The 18439-nt window shown below is 42.5% G+C and overlaps 1 protein-coding gene across 6 annotated transcripts in view; it reads right to left on the bottom strand.

The window, feature by feature from the left end:
* The window catches only part of PAM (peptidylglycine alpha-amidating monooxygenase), a 282583-nt gene extending 266318 nt beyond the window's left edge, over positions 1-16265 (bottom strand). For 2 of the 6 annotated variants that reach the window (XM_027100526.1, XM_027100525.1), the window contains exon 1: positions 16153-16265. The gene's annotated coding sequence lies outside the window, so the exon portion shown is untranslated. The remainder of the gene's footprint in view (positions 1-16152) is intronic. The other 4 variants (XM_027100522.1, XM_027100527.1, XM_027100533.1 and 1 more) reach the window with 2 other exon arrangements.
* Between the last annotated feature and the right edge of the window lie 2174 nt (positions 16266-18439).

Genomic DNA, 18439 nt, shown 5'->3' on the forward strand with positions numbered 1-18439 from the left:
TTGCTACAGAGACTGTATGTGGCCTGCAAAGCCTAAAATATTTACCCTACTGGCACTTTATAGGAAATGTTGTCTGATTCCTGATGTGGGATGTGGTAAACTGGGCTCTCTTCTATATGCTGACTGTAAATGGCAATCAAATACAACACAAAGCAAGAACTTCATAGCTTCATACTTGTTAACCCAGCAGTTTTAGTTTATCACAAAGAAATGTAAAATTCACAGAAATTTTAATGTAAAACATATTGTTGCAGCAAGATGAACCCAGGAAGTCTGATTCTACACCCTAAGCTCAGGGCCAAGACCAGGGTGAAGTCTACACTTAAACACTGACACCAAAGGGAATAAAACAGCTTTTCATGTTTTATCAAGTAACACCCATTAAAACTGGTATTCCTGAAGTTCTATTACTCTGAACTATCAAACTACACCTTAAAATGATTACTACCAAGTTATGTAACATATTTATTTTAAAAGACTTTTTTTTTTTTAAGGTTTTTGTTTGTTTGTTTTTTGCGGTATGCAGGCTGTTGTGGCCTCTCCGGTTGCGGAGCACAGGCTCCGGACGCGCAGGCTCAGTGGCCACGGCTCACGGGCCCAGCCTCTCCGCGGCATGTGGGCTTTTCCCAGACCGGGGCACGAACCCATGTCCCCTGCATCGGCAGGCGGACTCCCAACCACTGCACCACCAGGGAAGCCCAAGACTTTTTTTTAGGTTGAACCATATGAAACTACAGATATTCAAAGGTTTATAATACATTAATATCATGAAATCAAAAGGCAGATGCAGATTAAACAAAATCCATCCTGAGTATGGATGAGCCCAAAATTGAGGTTACTTTCAGCAAAACAACATATCTGTCACATAAATTAATGTAACTACTTGAATTTTTATTGGTTGTATAGTTTTGTTGGCATTTAATTTGTAAATTTGCATTATTTTATAACGACTTAAGTGCTATAAACTGACGTTTATTCTGCATTGGAATGTATTTATGTAACATTATGACAAACATAATTAAGTCAAACTGGAAGTAAGGGAGGATGTTTTTCTTGGAAAAGGAACTACATATTTCCAAATTTGAGGACACTGTGTGTATCTCGTGAACTTCATAAGCATCCTAGCACATAATTTTCAGAAAAAATAAATCAATCTATTTCTGCTCTATCTTATAAACTTGGTGTTGATGGGCAACGGCAGAGCACAACCATCAGGATGAGGGGGATGGCAACAAAGACCATTTTCACAAGCCTTCACATTCAAAACAAAGTGCTTCACCTCTGTGCCTCAGTTTTCTCTTCTGTAAAACAGGGATAATGGTTTACACTGCAGGGTTATAGAAAGCAACAGAGGTACTCTAGGTAAAGTACATAACGTATAATAATAAATATACCTAATATTTACTGAGCAGTTAACCAAGTAGTAGGCATTTTGTATGCATTTTTTATGCATATAACATTTTATACACATCACCTCAAAGAATAATTAGAACCACCACACTCCATGAAAATCCCTTGTTTTAAAGAAGATAAAGCCAAGGCACTGAGACAGTCAGTCATTTGCCCAAGGTCACATAGCTAGTAAGAGGCAGAGCCAAGACTTGCCCGTAATGTCTAACACTAGGAAGCTGGTTTCCTTCTCCTCCATACAAAACTACCTCAATAAATGGAAGCAATTATTATGATATTGCTGTCCACAGTTTACCAGAATGAGAACACATCAACGTTTCTTCTTTTAAACCCAGCCACAGACCTGCTAGTGCACTGCAGCCTCTGAGGGGTACCTGAGCCACTCAGGTCATAAAACTTTCCGGAATGTTATTTTCCAATAGGTGTTAGGCTTCTCTCTATAAAATCTGGGGCATACAGTGTAACTTTCTTTTTGAAAGGCTTCAAAATTCTAGCTGCCAGCAGTATAAACATCAATTTCCTCTTCTCAGGATGCTAAAGGGTCCCTCCCCCAGTCTTTCCTCCCTTTGTGTTCCTTAGTTGAAAACTCTAGACTAAGCCACTAGGCATAAGTACACAGTGCTCGTGGGAAGGAGCCAGAAACATCACCAGCAAGTATGCTGTATAGATGAAAAACTGCTTGGTTAACATTACACAGTGGTGAGACTAAACCCCAGAAAGGCTATGCTTTAAAAGATAAAACTGTTTTCTTCTTAACTTCTATGTTTCTCCTGCTTAGAATGGAGCAAAAATAACAAAGATTTTCAATTTCATTCCCACTGGCAAATGGATTTATTAAATGAGTATTATAATAGAATGATAATTTTTAGAAATGGGCAAAATAGTTATTAGGTGATATAGCTCCCAACCACCCTCAAACCTTACACCCTGGAATCAAGCATACACTGTACTGAAAAATAAAGGTTTTAAATTGCTACAGGGCCTAACTTTTATGGAGAAAATCTAAAATAGCCACCAGCAATTTATAACTCCCGAAAAGTTTAACCAAAGCCCTGTAGCTTTTTTTCCACCTGCATAGCCGCAACCTTTAAATGGGTGTACTGTACAAATTACTTTATTACACGGACCTGCTAAAATATTAGGTTTAAAAACAAATGGAAACCCCTTTAAGAACCAATGCAAGTGTTAGTGCATCGGTGGGAAAAAAACATGAAAGAGACACTACTAATGCCATTTTTCAGAGAGAGCATTTGGGAAAATTATTAACTACTATTAAAATGTAGTTAGGTATGAATCAGAGTGGACAATATTAATAGCAGTAAATGATACAAATAAACATATTTATAAAACAGAAATAGACTCAGAGACATAGAAAACAAACTTATGGTTACCAAAGCAGAAACAGGGGGAGGGACAGATTAGAAGTTTGGAATTAACAGATACATACTACTATATATAAAATAAACAACAAGGACCAACTGAATAGCACGGGGAACTGTACTCAGTATCTTGTAATAACCTATAATGGAAAAGAATCTGAAAAAGAATATAACACTTTGCTACACACCTGAAACTAACACAACGCTGTAAATCAACTACACTTCAATAAAAAAAAAATTAATAGCAGTCATTGCCATCACAGCAGTCGTAGCAGTAATAGGGATGGGGAAAAGCAGTAGACTGAGTGCTTGCTATGTGCCAGACTCCATTCTAAGTGCATTAAATGATCATCTCATTTATTCCCAGGTGACACAGACCCCTAAGGCAGAGTCTGTGGATTCAAATCCTTGCCCCACTACTTAATACCCATGTGACCCTGGGCAAATTACTTTACCTCATTTTCCCTATTTGTAAATGGAGATAACAGAAGTTACCTCACAGGGATGCTGTAAGAATCATATATGTTAAAAATATGTGACACACTTAGAACAGTGCCTAGCCCATAATAAATACCATAAGGGCCAGTTTACTATTATTATTATTTGGTTTCAGAGATGAAGAAACTGAGGCATACAGAGGGTAAGTCACTTCTCCAAAGTCACACAGCTGGTAAATGTCAGACCTGGGGTTTGACCCCAAGGTTGCCTGACTCTCAAGTCCATACACTTAACCACTTCAAAAAAGTCCCTGTAGTTTTCAAGTATATATATTTTTTTATATTCGTATCTCAGGAAAATGTGTAGGGAATTCACCAAATAGGGTAAATGGTATCACTGAGGTTATGACTGTCCTGGAACCTGGTAGCTAAGCACCCGCAGGGTCCAACACTTCCACCGGATGCTGACACTACACAAAACACCAGATGGTCCCAGGTGTGGTCTGAAGTTCATGTTTTAGGGAGAAAGAACATACATATAAATATTTTAACTTGGAACAACAATGGAAGATTGCAAAACCAAAAACAGCAAAAAGAACATTTAAAATGGTCAGAAACGAGGTCTTTCCAGACTCCAGGAATAAATACACTTTTAAAATGTCCTGCCCTAACCGTCCCCCCACCTCACTGCCTCGCCCTTCAGCCCACGAAATTTTCTATCTGATACACTCTCTCTTCAACACATTTCTTGGTTGTTATTATCACTTCAGTAACTATTTTGACCTTCTGGTATTTATGTTTTGGAGGGAAAATATTTGTCAAAAAACTTTACTTAAGAACAAGGAAGAATCAAACTTTGCAGATGATGATGAGTAAGTAGCAATAAATTTAATCTCCTGTCCATTATTTTATCCTTTTCATGTAACTCTTTCACTCTTTTATAGTTTCAGAAAGAAGGTATCCTGTTAGATTTGGAAGAGTAAGATCAAAATATTTTTTTCTCCAGGTAATACCTACTTGATAAGACACCAAGAAGAAATTTATTTCTATAATAACACTGAAACCTGGAATTCATTGTCTTTGACTTTAAATTTTTTTTTCACAAAAAAACTATAAGCAGAAATAACAATTTATGGCTGTTTTTTCCTTTAGTGAAAATCTCAATGCAGCAATAATAATGAAGTAAATTAATGGAAGTGCAACAATTAAAAACCTTCTCTATCATGTAGTTTTTTGGAATATGGGAGCTGTGCTCTTCTGGTTGACAAAAAATAGCCACTTTTTAGGTAAAAGTCAAGTATTCAATTTCTATTCACTGAGTCTGAATGACTTCCTACAATAAGCTTCTCAGATGTGATCTATGTGCCAGACTGTTAGGAAACAAAAAATGGTTAAACTTTTAAATTGGTCAGCCAGGTACACAGGAAAATACCACCACACCAGCTTCAGGTGCCTTCCTCAATGTCCCTAAGGCAAAGGCTGTCCTAAATGACAATAAGAGAGCATATGAAGATTAACACAGGTTCACCAAATAAAATGTAACATCCTAATGTCAAATCTGATAAAACTCTACTAGGGATACACTTAGGTATTCGCCAACATCAACTGGTAACAATGTATCAAACTCTCCCCTGCACTATCAAAAAATAACAAAACAACAGTAACAACAACAAAAAAAAACTGATGAGAAAAAAATACATCAGTGAGATTTTTAAGTCTAAGAGAGGAATGAGTTTTATCAACAAGGCTGGAGCACCGGATAGAAGAAGAACAACAGACCTTTCTGGGCATTTAGCAGAGAAGGGTCAGTTTGTCATAGGACCACATGTGGCCTTCCAGAAAGTCAAAGAGAAGCATACTGGGCCAAAAAAAAAAAAAAAATCAATTGAAGCAATAAAATTTTTCACACAAAAAAGTTCACATAAAGATTGTATGAATAAGCACATGCACTGCATATTTTTTCCATTCATATCAGTACAAGAACTGAATGTACTATTACAATTTGGAAGAAAAGTTACTGTGTTCTTTTGTTCTTCCTCTTGGCTGGCCCTCTATGCTCTAATTTAAACCAATTTGAAATTAACAGGACTTGCAGAACTCTGAAATAAGTATTTATGAATGTTCAGATTTCACACATATTTTTTACCAAGTATTTCATTTATTTTGCCCTACATCATACAGGAAACTAGCTCTTCCATACCTAATTCATCTCTGTGAGTCATTCTAGTAATACAGAGCTAATTCACCAAGTTTGTGACTTCCCTTTCTTGTATGTATATTGAATCATGTTAATATGGGTTGAATTCTGTTCTGTAAAAAGATTAGTTAAAGTCTTAATTTCTAGTGCTTGTGAATGTGACCTTATTTGGAAATAGGGTCTATGGAGATGATCAAGTTAAGATTAGGTCACAAGGGTGGCCTACAATCCAATGACTGTGCCCTTATCAAAACAGGAAACATGGACACAGTGACATAGAAGAAAGGCAATGTGAAGACACAGGGTGAGTTCCATTTACAAGCCAAGGAATGCCTGGAGCTACCAGAAGCCAAGAGAGAGCAAGAAAACAGATTCTCCCTCACAGCCCTCAGAAGGAACCAGCCCTGCCAATATGTTGATTCAGAGCCTCCAGAGCTATGAGACAATAAACTTCTGTTGTTTAAGCCACCTAGTTTGTGGCACTTTCTTACAGCAGCCCTAGGAGACTAATACACATGCCATGGATTGAGTTGTCCCCAGCTTGCAGAATGTGGATGGAAGCTCGAGACACCTCACAGAACTCCTGCAGCACACATAATTCCACGCTGGTGGGAACTGGTGTGAAAAACCTGCAATTTAGATGAGGATATGAAATATGCCCATCAAAAATATTAAAAAATGCCTTGCATCTATTTAAAACACATTTTCCGTGTTTTACTTCATTTGCTCCTTACAACCACACTGGGGAAGAAACAGGGGAGTGGACAGGGAAACTGAACCTCTGTCAGGTGAATGCTCTGGCCAATGTCACATATACACATAGCAGAGCTGGTAGTAGTGCCAATTTTTTTCTAGGAAGAAAGAATATGATCATAAATAACTTAATTTGGAACAATGGTGGCACTTTTAAGCAGTGCATTTTCAAGTGACACAAGGAAGAAAGAAAAAAATGACATCACACAGACTGAGTAGGCTGAGGGGCTCAGTGATCCAGGTAAGGTGGAATAAATCAAAAGAAACTAGTAGAAAAGGTAACACTTCACTTGTGAACCTGGTCTTGAAGGAAGAGATGGAAACAGACTAATAGGAAGGAAAGAGGCATCATGGTGAATAAATGTAACACCAAGGAGAAAAACAATAAATTATGTGGAAGGTCTAAACAAACACTGGAGGACGGCCTTCAACTGCCTAATTGAGAAGTCCAGAGAGGGTTGTAATGGGAAGTGGGCTTAAAGCAGGAGAGGAGCCCTCCCACTGAGCTGACTGAAGAGTCATCATTGACAGGACGGACATGCAAATATCACCACCAGGTTTTTAGCAAGGTGTGAAAAGGAAGCTGTTCCAATAGCAGTGTTAAAAACAGGTTAGGGGCCAAGCAACCTGGGATTGTGTGGCTTATGACTGAAGAGAATATAATGAGCCTATTAAGATGTTTTAAGTTTCAAGTATTGGCAAGGCATCCTCGACATCTGTCTTTCTTCCCTCCTCCCATATTTCTATACATATTGACCTCCTTGGTATTCTTGGAAGGTGAGGGGTCCCTCTTCCAGCCTCAAGCCCTTGTACTTATTGTTCCCTCTGTATGGTAGACGATTTTTTGCATGGTTAGCTCCCCCACTTCATTTGGGTCTTTGCTGAAATGCCACCTCTTCAAAAACGTTTTTCTTGACCACCCTATATGAGGACTCTCCTGTCATTCTCCATTCCCTTGTACAGCTTCATTTTTCTTTATAGGACTTATTATTATCTGAAATTATATTTATTTTTTATTTCCTATTAGCTGTCATTCCTATTAATATGTAAACTCCGTTGGTACAGGGATCTTGTATATCTTGGTCATAGCTATATTCCCAGAGCTTGGCACAGAGTTTGGCATAAAGTTTAAAACTCACTAAATATTTGTTGAATGAATAAAAAATAATCCCATCTTATTCCCAAGTATAATTGATGTTATCCCCTAAAACACTTTTTAATCTATTTTCACTGCCACTTTCCAGTATACACAACAGGCTTAGTACATCCTGTCATTCTACTTGGATTAATGCAGAAGCCGCCTAACATCTCCCCACTGCCAACCTGGGCCCCTCTCCAATTCATTCCCCTACAGATGATCTTACCCACACACAAATCTCATGGGTCACCAGCCCCTACTTAAAACACAGTCCTTAGGATAAAGAAAAAATTCTTGACTGGCCCCCGCCTAGGTGTCCAGCCTCATCTCATTTCATTCTCCCCTGAATTCTCCTCAGTTACTTGATCTCACTCTGCTCCCTTCTGTTGCAGGGCCTCTGCACAAACTTCCCTCTGCTGTGGGGAACGCCCTTCCTCCCACCCTCTCTCACATTCTCCTACTCATGCTTCTGCTATCAAGCAAGTGTCACTTCCCTGGGTTGCTGTTATACAAGCCCACAAAAGTACTGCTCTATTCAGAGCATTGATCTCTGTTTGTAACTATGTAATTGTTAATTGCTGTGCTTTTTAAAAAACTGATTAATGATTGTCTTTATCTTGGACTCTTCACTCCATGATAGCACAGACCATGAATGTTTTGCTCACTCTCAAATTTCTAGGGTCAAGAATAGTGCTTAGAATATGGCTTGGCACTGAATAAATATTTGTTGAATAAGCCAAAGAAGGTACCCTATTAGGAACCAAAAAGCTAGAAGTCAATATCAAATACACAGATATAAAAACGTTCCACAAATACTGAAGTAAAGACAAAGACAAAGATATTAGTGAAAATCTGTAATAGGATGACAAGCTGCTGTTAAAAACAGGAGAGAGGGAAAGCCTAGGGCAATGCAAACTTTGAAATGGCAGTGACTGTAGACTGGAAAAGAATAGGAACAAGACAATCTGTTTCATTAAGGAACTAGAACCAGTTCAAACAATTTGCTAAAACGACATAGTTATGATTTAGGTAATGACAGTAACTAGGTGAAAGGTTACATTTACATATCCTATTAACAACTCCTTGACTCATCAGTCTCTCTGGAAACATTTAACTATGCAAAGAAACCATTCAAACTTTCCTTCTGGGCATTTTCCTTTATAAAAATTTTCCCCAGAGTCCTTAGTCCCCTAGAAAATGTTTTAAAGACATTTCACTGTGGTCGATTAGGCATACAGTAATAGCTAAGTGAGGCAAGGGCCATGGAGGAAATGGCTTATAATAGAAAGAACCTACTTTGCTCCTGATTAAACTCACTCATGTGCAAGTTGAGAAATGTACACCCTAAAAAGTTCTCAGCACCACAGGAAATCACGGGTTAAAGGACAAGGCCTAATTTGTGACCCTCAGTGTTACTGTTTTAATCACCTAACACTTCTAAATTCTCTGGGGAAAAGAGCTTATCAGTTTATTTTTATTTCCTTATTTCAGGCCTATTTTAAAATAAGATGTAATAATGACGCGCATGAAAAGCAATCTGTCATTTCCTTTCCTTTGAACCCATAAGTGACTCATGCAATAAACAGCAAGTCTCCTGCGTTTGTTTCAACTGCACACTCCAGTTTTACTGGAGCCAGTTTTCTAAAGATGATTTACCACACCCGGTCTGAGAACGGACAGCATGAAACTGGTGAAATTCTGATCTTCAGAAATACAACTGACAATGATTATTTCTAATTTCATGCTGTCTGCATGAAGAGAAGGGAGGCACAGGAAATGCAAGCCTGAAGCACAAGTTAGGAACTGTGGCAAACCAAACAGAAAGAGAAAAATGAAAGCACAGTGAACAACTGATGTTACCACATTTAGGAAGACGAGGAGGGGAGAATGTAGGGGGGACAACCAAGCTTTTCCATCCCTACAGAAATAAGATATTTTTAATTCACAATTTAAAAAATAAGACATTTAGGGCTTCCCTGGTGGCGCAGGGTTGAGAGTCGGCTTGCCGATGCAGGGGACACAGCTTCGTGCCCCGGTCCGGGAAGATCCCAACACGCCGCGGAGCGGCTAGGCCTGTGAGCCATGGCCGCTGAGCCTGCGCAACGGGAGGGGCCACAACAGTGAGAGGCCCACGTACCGCAAAATAAATAAATAAATAAATAAAATTTAAAATAAGACATTTAGCAAAGTGTAATAGCATTAAAACACTAAATGGAGTAAAACCTCACTGACTGAAACATTTATGTAAGGGACTCTACATTGGTACAAACCCTAATAGCACCTGACCTTGGCTCTCCCAAAAGTTACTGAAACTTGAGAAGGATTATCTGTGAAAATAAGGGTTTGTTGATGCAATTAGTATCGTTAACAAGGGTAAACGTGGGCTTCCCTGGTGGCGCAATGGTTAAGAATCCGCCTGCCAATGCGGACGACACAGGTTCGAGCCCTGGTCTGGGAAGATCCCACATGCCGTGGGGCAACTAAGCCCGTACACCACAACTACTGAGCCTGTGCTCTAGAACCCGTGAGCCAGAACTACTGAGCCTGTGTGCCACAACTACTGAAGCCCACGCACCTACAGCCTGTGCTCCACAACAAGAGAAGCCACCGTAGTGAGAAGCCCACGCACCGCAACGAAGAGTAGCCCCGCTCGCCGCAACTAGAGAAAGCCCGCACACAGCAAGGAAGACCCAATGCAACCAAAGATAAATAATAAAATAAATTTTTTTAAAAAGGAGGTAAATGTATAACCCACATAAGTTTTCTTTAAACACTCTAATAAAAGCCTCCAGTTACATGCAAACAATCATCATTCTACTTCAAAATTAACATATCTCTTTATAAAAACTTTCTTCAAAACAGTTCTACAAGGTAACAGGCTTAGCAGGTTCTGGGTTATGTATGTAAGCACTTAAAACTAATAAGTTCAATCTTTAAAATATTCTAAAACTTAGATTTTTAAAAATATGAATTAGTCTTCATATAAGTAAAATTTTACCACACTACAAATAGGTACTATTTTGAAGCAAATTTCTTCCAGCACAGGTAAATGAAATTTGTAATATCTGAAATTTCTGAAAAGGCATTTTTACTGATGGAAATAGCAGGTAGTAGTATGATTCTTCTATACGGGCCTCTGTGTTTATTGTTTAACATTTCTACCACTGTCCTTTGTTTTGCTTATGTTGTAATGACAGGACTAGCAGTCAACTGCACACTCAATGCAGGTATAAAAACTGTCCTTTGCGGCTGCAGCAGCTGTTGGCTGGGCTGACAGAAATACAGAATGACAGAAAGAACACTGTGCTTTCACTTTCCAGTACTTGTGGTCCATGCCCTCCTCAAAATGAGCTTCCCCCAACGGATAGGGAAGCAGGGATCTACTGCTTTTATTGTTTCTTGGCATCCTCCCCCATCTCTGCTGTGCCACTTCAGGTTGTGCTTTACAGTACTACTGTGTTTTGCTGGGTTTGGAGTTTGTTTTTTGGTTTTTCTTTTGACTCCAGTTCCTTCTTTTCTTGAGGCCATCCTCTTAAACTCCCTGAGCAAGAGCCATGTGGAAATCTTGTTCCTGTCCTCCATCCTTTATGTGAGTGCAGGCAGCACAGCTGGGTTGCAGCAGGCGCTGCCTGGGTGCTTTTGGACTGGCTGTGTTGCAGAACCTCGCTGCAAATGTGCCTATCTTGTCCTTCTATGTTAAGCATGGCTAGTAGATGAAGCTGAAGACAGTGCTCAGAAGTTCAAGCTCCTTTTAGCATAGATCCCTATCTCACGGTCCCACATGATTTTGAAGAATGCCATATATCTGGAGAACTTACGCTGCCACATGGCTCCAGTCTCCAAGTTGACATTGCAGATAATTCTCTACTTTTTTTTTTCCCCAGCAGGTGTGAACTAAATACTGTACTAACTATTCAAACTGAAATATTTCCTTTGTATGAAAAAACCCCGATGAACCTAACACAAAAACGAGCATCATTTGTATGCTGTCATAATCAACAACTTCTGCCTCTACTCATCCAAGAAGACAAAAAATCTGAAGCTTTAAACCAACAACATCCAACAGAACTTTCTGCGATGATGGAAATTTCTGTGTCTGCTCTACCCACTATAGTAGCCACCTGCCACATGTGGCTATTAAGCATTTGAAATGTGGCTAGTGTGACTGAGGAAGTAACATTTTTTATCTTAATTAATTGAAACAAATCTAAACAATGTGGCCAGTGGCTAAACTGGTGGCTAGTGCTAACAAATAAGCACACCACAGCTTCATGGATGCTGGCACAAGGAATGAGATTCCTAGGTCAGAGACAGAGGATTACATTACTCACAGAAAAAGCAGTAGCAGAAGTATTAGCATAGCATACCTACACACTAAATGATTTGCATTAGAGAAGTGGACCCCTGAGCTTAGAGTACCAAATCTTTTACAATTGACAGTAAACCTACCTGCCCTTTGCTCAATAGAGAAAGGCTACCTCTATCTTCCATAGCTATCTGCTATATAAAAGTCCTTGAAAAGATAGTCTGGAATGAAAACAGTCAGTACCTCTGCTCACAAGACGTGCAGAAACATGAGTGACTAATGGAGAATTATCTCCCAACAGTGGAAGTTCATACACATGTCTGAAATCTACCCATCTCTCTCCAACCTGCCTGAATACCCTGTTTCCAGACATATTTATTTCTTGCTAGGACCATTGCAATAGCTTCCTAAATGGTTATCACTATAGCCTCTTCCCAGGCATTTTCCATACAGTAGCCAGAATGTATCAATACCTTGTAAACACAAATCTAAGTATGCCACTCTTGTTTCAGTCTTTGATGTCATCCGTTGCTCTTAGGATCAAGCCAACCCTCCTTGGCAAGTGCCACAAGGCCCTGAATGATGTGGCTCTGCCCCTACCTGTGGGCAGAGCCTTACCTCTTCTTCTAAGATGCATTCCTATAGCCACACTAAACTTCTTTCATTTCCTAAAATACAGGTCATAAAGTACTGGCCCTGGGTTGAATACCAACTACAAAATGCATCTGGTTTTTGGCCCACACAATAGTTTTAAAAACATTTGGGCCATTTCACATTTATGAAATATGAATTTTAAGCTCCTCTTAAAAAAAATCAGGGCATCTGGCAGCACTTGGCCTGCATTCCAACCTGACAACGCTTGGGTGGAGCTGAGTATCTACTGTTCCCTTTAGACAAAGCCTGGGTTCTCTAGTTGCCACACCTCTCTCTCAAGCTCTCACTTATTTATTCTTTTACATTATCTACCTTAGTTCCATTCTAAACATCATGCTCTGTTCCCCTTGGTCTGGAACACTCTTCAGTCCTCCAACTTCTTCAGTTGCTAACTATCACTCATTCTTAGTGTATTCATGGGAAGTCTTCCCTGACCACCACCAACCCCAGTTAGGATGTGACGCACTGTATGACACCATCCCATCCTACCTTCTGTGGTCCACTGCATTACTCCACACACAAATCACATAAGATTATAAATTTGTGTTTACAAATCTATATCCCTCCCCAGACTTTTAGACCGTAAGAGAGTGACTACGACCGTCTTGTATCCCACTGTATGCCACTGCCTAGGAAAAGGCCCAACACAGTAGGAGCTCAATAAACACTTGTTAAAAAAATTAACAAAGCCATTGGGAATGGCTAATTCAAAATACTGAGAGTGGTGCTGTATTTTTATTTTTATGCACTTATTTATTTTAAAACTTTGGACCTTTGCATTGTCATCCCCCTCCCCTCAGAAAACTGAAATAACTATTTGAGTTTCAGGTATGTACTAAGTAACAGGCAATGTGCTAAGCACTTCACATCAATTAGTTCATTTAATCCTTACAACCCTCCTTTGAGCTAAGTACTTCCTTTATTCCCACTCTGCAGATAAGGAAACGGAGAACTCAGGAGGTTAAGTAACTTACCCAGGGTTACACGACTGGTAAATGCCTGGCAGGACTCAAACCCATGCCCATCAGAACCCAAAGCCAAAATTCTTAACCATACACAATTTATAAATGTAAGATTTTTAATGTGCCCTGGATGATAAGAGACCACACAGGGTAAGGAGAAACCAGAGAACTATTTTCAGGCAATTGAAATTATAGTTCTACTCCTGCCACTAGCTGTTCAACCTTGGATAAGATGAAGGTCTTATTCTCTACATCAGTACAGTAAATTGTAGGAGATAAAATGATGGAAACTTCTCTCACGAGACTTGAGAGCACAGGACACCACTACCAACTTTATGCAGAACCCTTCTTTTCAGCTATTTGTATGTGATTTTCACAATTAGCTTTTACTGGCTAAAGGAATTAAAGGGGAAAAGAAAGTTCTTACACACACAAGAAGCTTTCTGGCTCGATATTCATGACTATTACACCAAACCACACAGTTCCAAGCAGTGACACAATCTTTAATCTCATTTCACAAATAGGAAAACAAATGTACTGAGCAATAAGGCCAAGTGTAAAGTTAACTTCATATCCCTCAGGCTGTCCCGAAACCTGCCTAGCCTCACTGTGTGAGTTGAATCCAAGCTCTCAAAGCCAAGTACTGGTGGTATGTTAAGCCTATGAAATTCTACACATACCCTGCAGATGGATAAATTCTTCCTAGAAGCAGGAGAAGAATCACTGAGTCACACCAAATACAACCTAGTCTGGTCAATCTTTTCCATGTGGGATTCCTGCCCATTCTTTGCACCAAGCCAAACTTTTTTAAGTGGTTTTCTTAAAAAAAAAGTCTCACTAAGAATCTTGTAACTTTTTAAGCCAAATTTCCGGAATCAATCCAGGGCCCACCAGGCCATTAAGTGTTCAAGTTTCAGCTTATTCCATCTCTGTATTTTTTCTAGGCATTATGGTATAATTTCCTTTCTCAAGGAGTTGAGAAAAAATTGTATATGGACACCATAAATTGACTTACTGACTAAAGTTAGAATTGAAATTTCTATAGCTTTTAACATTTGATTACTACTTCTTACATACATGGATGCTTTTCTGAGCTTTCATTCTAAAAATACAGAATTCATTTTATTTCCAAGTATGCCTCCCATTTGATGATGTAGAAGCACCTGAAGTTTTATTTCAGAAAACACTGGCTTATCTAAACTTATTTTTTTCCAATCTATTAAGTATATTCACCAAACAGTGATCTTAAAGGGCCTTCAGTGATGTATTCTTGACATCATTTTACTTGCCATATGTAGTTGCTAGAATACATGATGTTTATATAAAAATATGAAATAAAAATATTAGTCTCTAAGTTAGATTGGAAGTCCCTCTAGGGCAAGGAACATATAGTTCTATATCTCTCTTTAAAAGCACATAGCACAATGCACTGCACAATACAGGAACTCATGAAATGCCTATTAAATCATGAATTCATGAAAGACAGGCCATAGCTATTTAACTTCAAGTCTAAAGCTGACTTTCTTAGGCCATTTACTTGTTTTCTTCATAAAGTGATAAGAGTAGTGCTAACAATGCTTCTTGTGCCTGTGATTTTAAACTGAAAATTTACAAATGATAGGGCACAAGTAATTTGAGCTAAATATCTGAACTTACTTTACTAAAATAAAAGTCTACTTCCTGAACTGTTTAAATTAAAAGCAAATTTAAATTTGCACTTAAGATGGAAAAGAGGTTTTCAAGATTGGCAAACATCTGAAGCAAGCACAGTTCTTATTTCCAAAGACTTGTGCCAATAACGATCTTCTGCTATTTTAAATCCTATGACCACAGAAATATGTAAGGTCCTAGCTTTGTACATTGATTGGGTTGGGTGGGGAAGAGACGATTTCAATTCTGAACACTAATTATCAGATCCAGAAACACGAGTTTTTACCCTAATAAAGCTATTGGACAAATCACCTAGAGACATAATTACATCTCAGCTGAAGGACCTGGACTCTGACGATTAGAACGAACACAGGACCTGCCATCAGGCACCTTCATAAGACCAGAGACCAGTGGCTCAAAATCAAGTAACACACCTAAGTGATCCCACTGGATCGTCACAACGACCCTCTGCGGCAGGCAAAGCAGACCCGCGTTTTACAGAACAGAACATAGGGTGTCCAAAGGGTCGCGACCAAGGCCACACAAATAGGAATGTGACTAAGAGCAGGCTTAAATCTCTATTTTCCAAGTATCCGAGTGGTGGTTACTTTCCATCCCGCCTCTGCGATCACCCAGCGTATTATACTCCACGGCAGGAAGGACCGCCGAGCTGGGCCAGGACTCGAGAGAAGAGGAGAGGGAATTGCCAGCGCTTCCCGGCACTCGCCGATACTCAGGCACCTCGGGTCGCTGCTCGGCTCCAGCCCAGCTCTACCCTCGCGGCGGCCCCCGCTGCGACCCGAAACTAGTCTCGGGGTTGGGTCTGAGAACCGGGGAGCCTTTCTCACTGGCACGGAGAGTTCTCCAAGTTGGGGGCAGAAAGGCCGAATGAACAATTTTACCCACAGGGTGAGGGCGCCAGGAGGAGTGCGAAGGTGAGGAGGACGGGAGGGTGACCCCTTTACCAACTGGCCTCGGCTGTGGTGGTGCTGAGGGGTGGTCAGGGAGGGGCTCGGGGAGTGCGAGGAAGGCTCAGTGCCCGAAATCCTCCCGGCCGCGCCGCCGGATCCCCCGCGACCCCAGCAGCCTGGGAGGAAACCAACGACCGCCTCGGGCGCGGGGAAGCGGAGGGAGCTGAGACACCAGGATCTCCGTCCCCGCCCAGCATCTGCCCAACTTCCCGAGCCCCCTTCAGCGCTCCCACCCCAGCCCTTGCCCTGCCCGCCGGCCGGCAGCGGACACGGCGGCGGCGGCGGCGGCACCCACCTGCGCGGCTGCGAGCACAGTCCGAGACGGAAGCGGGAGCCTGCGGACGGCGGAGCGGCGGGCGCGGCGGGCGGAGTTAGTTGGGAGGCTCCGGCCCCCTGGGCGGGGACAGGCCGAGCACGCGGCGGCCGCGACGGAGGCAGGAGCTCCCTCCTGGCGCACGCGGGGCCCAAGCGTGTCCGCCGCTCGCCCTCAGCTCCGGGGGACAGCTCCCAGTCCCTCCCCCGGGGCGGCTCCGCGATTCCTGGCCGCCCCCGAGCCCGCCCCGTGCTCGACGCCTCCGCTCCGCCCCTGCCCCCTCGCGCTCCCGAGCCGCGGGGGTTGGGAACGAGGTCCCCGCAGAGTCAGCTCCAGGTCGCGCGCAGCGTCCCAGGCTTTCCCTGCGGGGATCGCCGTCCTGGGTGTTCGGACTCACGAGCGGGCAGGAGGTGGCCAAGAGCTGGAACTCTCGCCCTGGGAAGGGGGTCAAGGCCCGGCCTGAAAGTCTCCTTTTTCTCCGCCCGAGTCCCTAAAAGCAGCCCTGCGAGGTGGCCACGCCGGCTGCCCGGAGAGAGGCCGAGGAAAATGTCGGACTCTCCCTCCGCCCAGCGCGGGGCTGGGAGGACTTTTCCCGAGAGAATCGAGGACCCCTCCCTCCTGTTCCCGCCCAGGGTTAAGGACTCCGGCAAAGAAAGTATGCAGAACCGGCAGACGGGGCACCGGGGTTGAACCTGTGGAAAAAGTGCAATTTCTTTCACATGCACACGCCTGCTGGTCGCTGGATTCAGGCCACCTCGCTCAGGTTTTCGCAGTGTTTCCGTGCCCACACCCGAGGCCTGGCGCGGGGATCCTCCTTTCCTAGCTTGGTTTCCCACCTCTGCACATCTCTTTTTTCGAAACCCTTTTCATCCCGCAGTGCGCCCAACGCGCACACTCTGACCGCTTCTCCCCTAAACTGCAGGCAGGGAACCCAGAAATCAACCCTGTCGCCGCCTCACCCTGAAGCAGGACAAAACTGGAAGCCAGGGATCTGGGATGTTCCAGTCGGAAGGGTTTCTACCCAAGTGGCTTGGTGCTGTGCATTAACTGACCTCACACAAATTGATACGCCTTTAATTCAAGGGCAGGTGTTTGCCAGTGCCTTTACCTCCCCGAAGGTAACCTGTAGAGTGCGTTCACTGCGCCTTTTCCTTCCCAGCACCAGCCGCTTATCATCTTCCAAAGTCCTATCCTCCTTTCCCCAAACCTCTCCCATACAGGTTCCCGGCACAGATCCCCAGCGCAGTGAGCTCTGGTCTTTCCAGGCACTTTCTCCTTCTGGGGCCCTCGGGTTGGGGGATGGAGGAAGACCAGACCTGGAGGAGGGATCTCGAAGAAGGTGAGGTAGAAGCCAGTGGAAGGCGAGGAAGGAAAGTGAGAACCAACTAAGAGGGTGAGAGGCTGCATGAAGGAGGTAAAGCTCTCCAGCCATCGGGGAACTCCCAGGAAAGAAAATCCATTTCTCTATAGGGAAAACACCGATGCCTGTAGTGGATAGATTGCAAAATCTGGACCGCCTCCCAAAAGAATTCTCAGCGAGCCGCGGTGAGTCAAGGATAAACTTCAGGACTCAGAGCAGGCCTTCACCCGCCCCACTTCCCAAATTCCAGAGAAGGCTGATGACGTCAAGCTCTTGGCCAGTGATGAGAAATCCATCCTGTAAATGATGGGCACTGACAAGATGCAAGGAAACAGAGCTAAGTCAGTTTACAGCTCGTTGGGCTGTTCTTTTGTTTAGACATCCCATAAGACACTTATTCCTCTCCCCTGGCCTGCATTATTAACTAAAGCAAGCAGTTGGGACCCTCCCTTAAATAAGAAGTCACTCCTTGTGGGAAGGGAAGGAAATGGGGACGGACAGGAGTCCTATGGTTGTGGTGGTCGTTATTTTTAAGATCAATTCTGTGTATTTTTATGTCAAGATAATTTTCCTGTTCAGTGGGTGACCACATTTTTACCTTAAAATGTAGGAGAACAGCTGGGATGACACATCCAATGTTACCTGATGGCAGCCTTCTCTCACACCCTCAAGGTCCTGGTGGGCACAGCGACAGCTTCAGCTGCGCTGACAGCCAATGTGCCTGAGGAAGCCACCACCAAGCCTAGATGTCAGACATTACAGCCTTAGGGAGAACCAGTCTGTGTGCAGTCCAGCCACTGAAGGCTCAAACTTAGCATGTACTTAGTGACGCCAGCCACCCCTACCATTTTGCATTCACAGGTAAGGAGAAGACTCCTTTCTCCTGGCCTCAGGGCTCCACCTCACCTG

The sequence above is a fragment of the Aethalodelphis obliquidens genome, unplaced genomic scaffold (genome assembly GCF_003676395.1).
Source record: "Aethalodelphis obliquidens isolate GAN/ISIS:26980383/991018 unplaced genomic scaffold, ASM367639v1 scaffold4, whole genome shotgun sequence".
NCBI classification, from domain to species: Eukaryota; Metazoa; Chordata; class Mammalia; order Artiodactyla; family Delphinidae; genus Aethalodelphis; species Aethalodelphis obliquidens.